The sequence below is a fragment of the Chrysemys picta genome, chromosome 15, assembly GCF_011386835.1.
Source record: "Chrysemys picta bellii isolate R12L10 chromosome 15, ASM1138683v2, whole genome shotgun sequence".
NCBI lineage: Eukaryota > Metazoa > Chordata > Testudines > Emydidae > Chrysemys > Chrysemys picta.
Genome location: NC_088805.1, coordinates 13,459,795 through 13,467,726, shown reverse-complemented (window position 1 = coordinate 13,467,726; position 7,932 = coordinate 13,459,795).

The following is a 7,932-nucleotide window of genomic DNA, read 5'->3' as shown; positions in this document are numbered from 1 at the left end:
CCCACTCCGGCGCTCCAGCTGGGGAACAGGGTCAGGGGCTGCTCTATGCTGCTCCCGGAAGCAACAGCCTGGCCCTCCTCCAGCTCCTATGCGTAGGGGCAGTCAGGGGGCTCAGTTCTGCACGCTGCCCCAGACCTAAGTGCTGCCCCTGCAGCTCCCATTGGCCAAGAACCGTGCCTGCAGACGGGGCAGGGTGCAGAACCAACTAGCCACGCCGCCGCATAGAAGCCGGAGAGGGTACATGCTGCTGCTTCCGGGAGCCATTTGAGGTAAGCGCCGCCCGGAGCCTGCACCCCTGAGCCTCTCTCTGCGCCGCAACCCCTACCCTCTGAACCCCTTGATCCCAGCCCAGAGCACCCTCCTGCACCCCAAGCCCCTCATCCCCAGCCTGACCCAAGAGCCTACACCCCCAGCCAGAGGCCTCGCCCCAGCTCTGATCCCCCTCCCGCCTTCCAAACCCCTCGGTCCTAGCCTGGAGCACCCTCCTGCACCCGAAACCCCTCAGCCCCACCCCAGGAGGCACCCCCACCTGGAGCCTCCTCCTGCACCCTGAACTCCTCATTTCTGGCCCCACCCCAGAGCCCTCATCCCCTCCTGCACCCCAACCCCAATTTTGTGAGCATTCATGGCCCGCAATACAATTTCTATTCCCAGATGTGGCCCTCGGGCCAAAAAGTTTGCCCACCCCTGATCTATCTACAGGACTCAATGAAATCACAAGAGTTGGCAACACTGTAATGGCAACTGCCAGATCTCTCCTCCTTCAGTCTGTAAAACCGCTCATTTTTCATGAAAACAACCAAACCTAAATACATGGGGGATGCTTAATGTGTGAAATCAAATGCACTTTGATAAAACCACCTCTACAGAGACATTAGCACCAATTATTATCACTAATGAAGAGTTTGCATTTAATTGCAGGCTGAGGCAGAGATCTTCACTGAGGACAGGTTTGATCTCCTGCACAGTCTACATCAACTTTGAGGGCATCCTCTTTGAGGAGAAATTCATGGTTGTCCTTTAACCTAACACCATCAACATGATGATTGACTCCATCAAGATCAACAGTCTGTGGATGCTGGAGGACCTATTGAGAGGCACCTCTTTCCCATTGGCTACCAGTGAGTACCCCACACACTCCCTGCTTCTGGGATGAGGAGAGGGGAAGGTCAAACAGATGAGGGAGTGACAACTTCACAGGGACCATGCTGGATGGGCAGATTCTGCCTTGGGGCAAACCTGTATGATGGCTCCAGAGGGGGGTCAGAAACTTGTAGGGTTTTCCCCATCAGAGCTAGTCTGTATAGCTTCTATTCTAAGGACATTTCCTCTCCTCTGCCTCCCTGGATCTCATCAGGGATGGAGGAGGGAGCAGGGCCTGGAGAGGGGAAAATGGGAAGGGGCTTCTCAGTTGGAAATTAGGAGGAGCCACCAGAAGAGTGTTAAACGAAAAACGCAAGGGAGAAGATGCTAAGGAGGCAGATGTGATTCAAACTCAGCATATCATTAACAAATTGAATCCAATGTGACAATGATTGAGAAGAGAAGAAAATTTTAAATTGCTGATATACCAAAGCCAGGACTCTGTGTATTAAACAAAAGAAATTGGAAATTCCCATTGATGAGAAGAAATTTTGATATAATTGGCATTTCTGAAACTTGGTGGGATGATTTGCATGATTGGAATGTTAAAATCACTGGTAACAAACTGTTCAGGAAGGATAGAGGGCAAAGAGGTGTTTTTGAGTTATTGATAACTCAGAACTACTGGATCTTGGATGCCTGTGCATTCATGTGCTAACTAACAAGCCCAAGAGGGGGTACTGGCGGGGTGTCTGTTACAAATCACACCAGAGGAAAAGATGAGTTTCATCTTAAGCATCTATCTGTAATGTGTGGAAAGAAAAACTGTGTTGTTACGGGTAACTTCAGAGAGGTGTGTGGAGGAGGACTCATTGAGACAGTAGTAAAACATCATTAGAGGTTCTAAAAATTATTGATAAGTTCGTAACACAAAAGATATTGCACAAAACCTAACGTAACTATATTGTGGAACTCCTTGTGATGGATAAAGATGAATTAATCACTGGACTGAAAGTTCATGATTGTCGAGGGACCAATGATCATGACCTGATTGCATTCAATATGGGTAAACAGAGAACAGTCCCAACCAGTTAGATATATACTTGGTGCTTCAAAAGGGATAATTTTCCAAAGCTGACGAAAATTATGAGTGAATTTGATATAAAAATTAAGACTGAAAAATGTGAATGAAAAATGGGAGTTCTTTAAGAGGGTTAATTAGATGACTAAAAAGACAAAGTTCCACTTTGGCTAAAAGCCCATCCTGGTTCAGTGGTGAAGTGAAGGCAGCAATATCTAACATATTGGGGGAAAAAAAGGAGAAACTGGTATCAATCAATATCAATTAGAAGTTATGAAGTGTAGAAAATTGATAAGGGAAGCTAAATTTATCAGGAAAAAATATATGATTGGCAGGACTAAAGACAATAAGGAGCTTTTAATGTATATTAGGAACAGAATTAATCCTAGCAATGATATAGGCCCATAATTAGATGGAGATGGTAAAATTGTTGTTAACGATACAGAAAAGACAGAAGTGTACAATAAATATTTCTGTTCTGTATTTGGAAAGAAACAAGATGGTGCGTTCATACCATATGAGGATGATAGAATACATCCCAGTGCATTAGTAACTAAGGAGGATGTTAAGCAACATCTAGGGATAAACATTTTTGAGTCAGCAGACCTGCCTAATTTGTATCCAGGAGTCCTAAAAGAATTGGCTTAGGTGGTCTCTGGCCTGCTTATGTTAATTTTTAATGGCGTACTGGGGAAATTCCGGACGACTAGAAGAGTGCTAATGTTGTGCCAGTATTCAAATAGGGCAAGTGGGATGACTTGGGTTAGGTTAGCCTAACATACATTCTGGGCAAAATAATGTAAAAGTTAATATGGCATTCAACTGATAAATAATTAAGGATAAGAATGTAATTAATGCCAATCAACATAGTTTTATGAAGGATAGGTCTTGTCAATCAAACCTGATTTCATTCTTTGATGAGATCTCAAGTTTGACTGATAAGTACATTACATTTATGTAGTTAGCTTTTAAGACTTTTGTAAGACGTCTAAGTACCACATGATATTCTGATTTAAAAATTAGCAATATGTAGTATCAATAAAGAACATGTTAAATGGATTAAACACTGGCTAAGTAACTGGTGCTTTTCTGGAAGATTATGTTTTAATCAAACACAAAACACTGGGCTCAGTGCAGAGGTAACTGGGAGAGATTCTCTGGCCTGTGTTATACAGGAGATCAGGCTAGATGATCTAATGGTCCCTTCTGACTGTAAACTCTCTGAGTCTATGATTAAAATTAACATTGATACAATATTTAAAATCTCATTAGTCTAATTTAGAAGGAGGTCTAGATGGAACGTAATTGTAACATGGGCCCTGATCCTGCCAACACTCATGCTCATAAGCAACTTTACATAAATGAGTAGTCCCAGTGAGTTTAATGAGACTACTCACATGTGTAAAGTTACTTAATATGTGCATAAATGTTTGCAGGATTAGGGCCATAATTATCACACCATTTGATGTCTCTCTACCCCTTTCCATTCTGTGACTTTTTTTTTAGCCACAAAGGTCACTGAAATGTAGCCACCTCTGAAGGCAGGGCACTGGCTGGTAAACAACACACTCCACAACAGTGTGGGAAGAGGTTCTATTTGGTCAGCGACACCAGGGCAAACCCCTTCTTTTAATGGGGAGGAGATATATCCTCCTGAATATGGCCTAATGCTGTCAGTGACCAAATTGGGCATGGGGAAAGATAGTAGTATAGGTGTTGATGCCAGATTTCCATTTGCCACTGCTACCATTTTAAAAATAGGAGGTGGAAACCATCCATCCCTTCTTCCCGCAGCCCCCCAGTTCAAGTACTGATTGTAAATGAACCTGAGAGCTGAGCCTGCTTCAGTGCACTGAGACTCTGAAAACAAAATCAAAATGAGGGAGAGGCTGCTTACACAGGTATGTTTATAAAGGCAGAAATTGTTTCTAATCTGATGGTGTGGAAACAGTTGCTCTCATTAGTGGAAGTCAAGAGCCACGCTGGTATCCATCAGTGAAAAAACAAAAGGTGGGCACAAAAACTGGAAGTGAATGCGAGAAAAATACAGTAGTAGCTGAAATCATAGATTAGTAAAAATTTTGGTCTAAGCAGGAGATTTTTCTCAAATACGTACAGGCAAAAGGCTAACCAGCATCTAAAAAAAAAAACAGCTAATGAAAAGGCAGCAAAATAGAATAACTGAGGAAAGTAGCAACTGTACAGTACTGGCTATTTCCCAACCTCTGACAGCCCCAGGTAGAACTCTTCTTTTTTTTTTTTTTATCTTCAATGTTCTGTGGACAGTTTCACAGGTCTGAGGCAGGCCTGTGAATCTGTTGGTTTTCTTATTCCTTTTCTTGTTTATGTCTGTGTTTCACATGGTCCATTTCATTCAGAAACATCAGTTACTTTCAGTGTACTCAAACTGGTCATGGGATGATAAGAGGCTGCTTTGGTACATACAAGTGTGTGATTGAATATAATTCTTCATACTACATTTCAAATAAATGGAAATTTCCTCATCAATTATATAAAAATAAAAATTCCTAGATTGGTGGAAGGATATTTTTCATTTCATAGTAATGCATTTGAAAGTGGAGATTACTAGTGGTTGAGTGTGAAAGCGTTCTTTACAGTTATTTCCTCTTGGTGGTGATAAAGAGCTACAGTAGAATCTCAGAGTTACGAACACCAGAGATACGAACTGACTAGTCTATCGCACACCTCATTTGGAACCAGAAGTACACAATCAGGCAGCAGCAGAGATGGGCGGGCCGGGGAGAGAGGAGGAAATAAAAGCAAGTACAGTACTGTATTAAATGTACACTGCTTTAAAAAAGGAAAAGTTTAAATTTTTTTTGACAGATTAAGGAAACTGTTCCTGTGCTTGTTTCATTTAAATGAAGGTGGTTAAAAGCAGCATTTCTCTTCTGCATAGTAAAATTTCAAAGCTGTGTTAAAAGAACAGAAGTACTTGTGGCACCTTAGAGACTAACAAATTTATTTGAGCATAAGCTTTCGTGGGCTACAGCCCACTTCTTCGGATGCATAGAATGGAACATATAGTGAGGAGATATATATATATATATATATACATATACATATATCTCCTCACTATATGTTCCATTCTAGCCCACAAAAGCTTATGCTCAAATAAATTTGTTAGTCTCTAAGGTGCCACAAGTACTCCTGTTCTTTTTGCGGATACAGACTAACACGGCTGCTACTCTGAAAGACGTGTTAAGTCAATGTTCAGTTGTAAACTTTTGAAAGAACAACCATAATGTTTTGTTCAGAGTTAACACTGAAATGTTCCTATGAACAACCTCCATTCCCAAGGTGTTTGTAACTGAGGTTCTACTGTATCTTGAAAGTTACATCTGGAGGAGTGGGGATTTCCCTAGATTCCACCCCTTCCCTCCCCCCCCCCACGAGGGGTGTACACTCCTCCCCAAAAAATTTCCCCAACACCCCCCCAGTTACATTCAGTGTTGCCAATTTAGATGGTTGGAAATTTAATTGAAATTGAAACATTAATACACACTTTAAAAGCATACACAGTATATGAGAAGTTTCAGAGTAGCAGCCGTGTTAGTCTGTATCCGCAAAAAGAACAGGAGTACTTGTGGCACCTTAGAGACTAACAAATTTATTAGAGCATAAGCTTTCGTGGACTACAGCCCACTTCTTCGGATGCATCATGCACATCCGAAGAAGTGGGCTGTAGTCCACGAAAGCTTATGCTCTAATAAATTTGTTAGTCTCTAAGGTGCCACAAGTACTCTTGTTCTTTTTACAGTATATGAGAAAATACTTGTACCTGAGAAAGCATAATGGGTTTGAAAAGTATGACCAAAGACTGTTTTTTTTATGACAATGTCAGCACATTTGTTTCGGCTGTATTGGCCTACCTAATAATTTCAAATTATGGTTTGTAAGCAAGGTCTGAAGGAGCTCTCCCCTGGCAGCTAGTGGTGAGGCAGAGGTGGGTGGAAAGGCTTCAGGACCAGACTATATTTACATGAACACACCTATTCTGCCTATGTATCCAGCAGACAGAGCTGTGCTGCCCAAGTGATCAATTTTGGCTGGTGTTGGGTTACAAATCACTGTAGTATAAAAACTCCCGCACCGCAGTCTGGGTCTATGCTTGTTATGTACTATGTATGTATCCTGTGAACCTTGTAACCAATACCTGTAATCCCTCATAACTCAAGCCTGACCCCAGATGTACAGTACCTTCCCGGTTAACTTGTGTAAATTTGATTTTAAACATTAGCTTTAATAAAACATTTTAATGTGGGGGTCATGAAATGTTGTTGTTCTTATTGTCTGAGTAAAGGGCAGCAGAACTGTGCTTAGCCTGCCGGAATGAGGGCTCTCCCTCAGGGCTGAATTTGTGCTAGGGCTTGCCAGGGCTAAGCCTCAGCACCTCTAGGCTTGGCAGTTCATAGCCTCGGGACCTCTGGGCTGGTCACATCAGTTATGAACGGGAATCATCGAGTGATCCATCCCTTGTTGACCATTCCCGGCTTCTGGCAAACAGAGGCTAGGGATACTCAGAGCATGGTGTTGCATCCCTGCTCATCCTGGCTAATAGCTATTGATGGACCTATCCTCCATTAACTTATCTAGTTCTTTTCTGAACCCTGTTATAATTTTGGCCTTCACAACATCCCTGGCAAAAAGTTCCACGGGTGACTGTGCATTGTTTGAAGATATACTTCCTTTTGTTTGTTTTAAACTTGCTGCCTATTAATTTCATTGGGTGACCCCTAGTTCTTGTGTTAAGTGAAGGGGTAAATAACACTTCCTTATTCATTTTCTCCACACCAGTCAAGATTTTATAAGCCTCTATCAAAACCCCCTTAGTCATCTCTTTTCCAAGCTGAAAAGTCCCAGTCTTTTAAATCTCTCTTCATATGGAATCTGTTCCATACCCACTAATCATTTTTGTTGTCCTTTTCTGAACCTTTTCCAATTCCAATATATCTTTTTTGAGATGGGGTGACCGGAACTGCATGCAGTATTCAAGATGTGGGCATATCATGGATTTATATAGTAAAAGTGGGGGAGCTTGGTTTGCCAGACTGATGAACTAAGCCAATACTGACAACATACATGAAAAGGCTGCAAAGCATCACGCCTCCGGACTGCATCAATGTGCAGAAAGCCTTATAAGCCAGTCACTGTCAAAGCCAATTTTAGAAGAACTTAATGAGGCTGTTAAGAATGCTGGAGACACAACTCATTTTATGTGAACCAACATGGCTGTTGCATCATACTTTCTATTTAAGCAAGAGAAAAACCACACACTATAAACTGGAGGCCAATGTTAATTGCATTATCATTTGTTAATCCTGAAGTTGGACACTGGTTTCTAACAAGACCAGCAAATGATCACTATCTTTCTGAAAAAATTCAGCTGACTCTCTAGAAGCATGCAATGCAACAGTGTAAGACTCAGCAGTTGAAAAAGTGAAGAACTCTCTCATCATATTCAAAATATGTGCATACATGGCTGATGAATGCACCAATGCAAATAGGCATCAAGTATTAAGTCATTGCATATGTTATCTTGATGTCCATGGTAGGCCAGTAGATGCATTCTAGATGTTCAGGTTATAGAAGACACATCAGCTGCATCTGTAACATCTTAGAAGAGTTAAATGCTTGTAAATTGAACCCCAAACAGATGGCTGCTTGTGCATTTGATGGAGCTACAAACTTCTCTGGAAGACATAGTGGAGTACAATCTTCCCTCAGAGAAAAATGTAACCCTAATC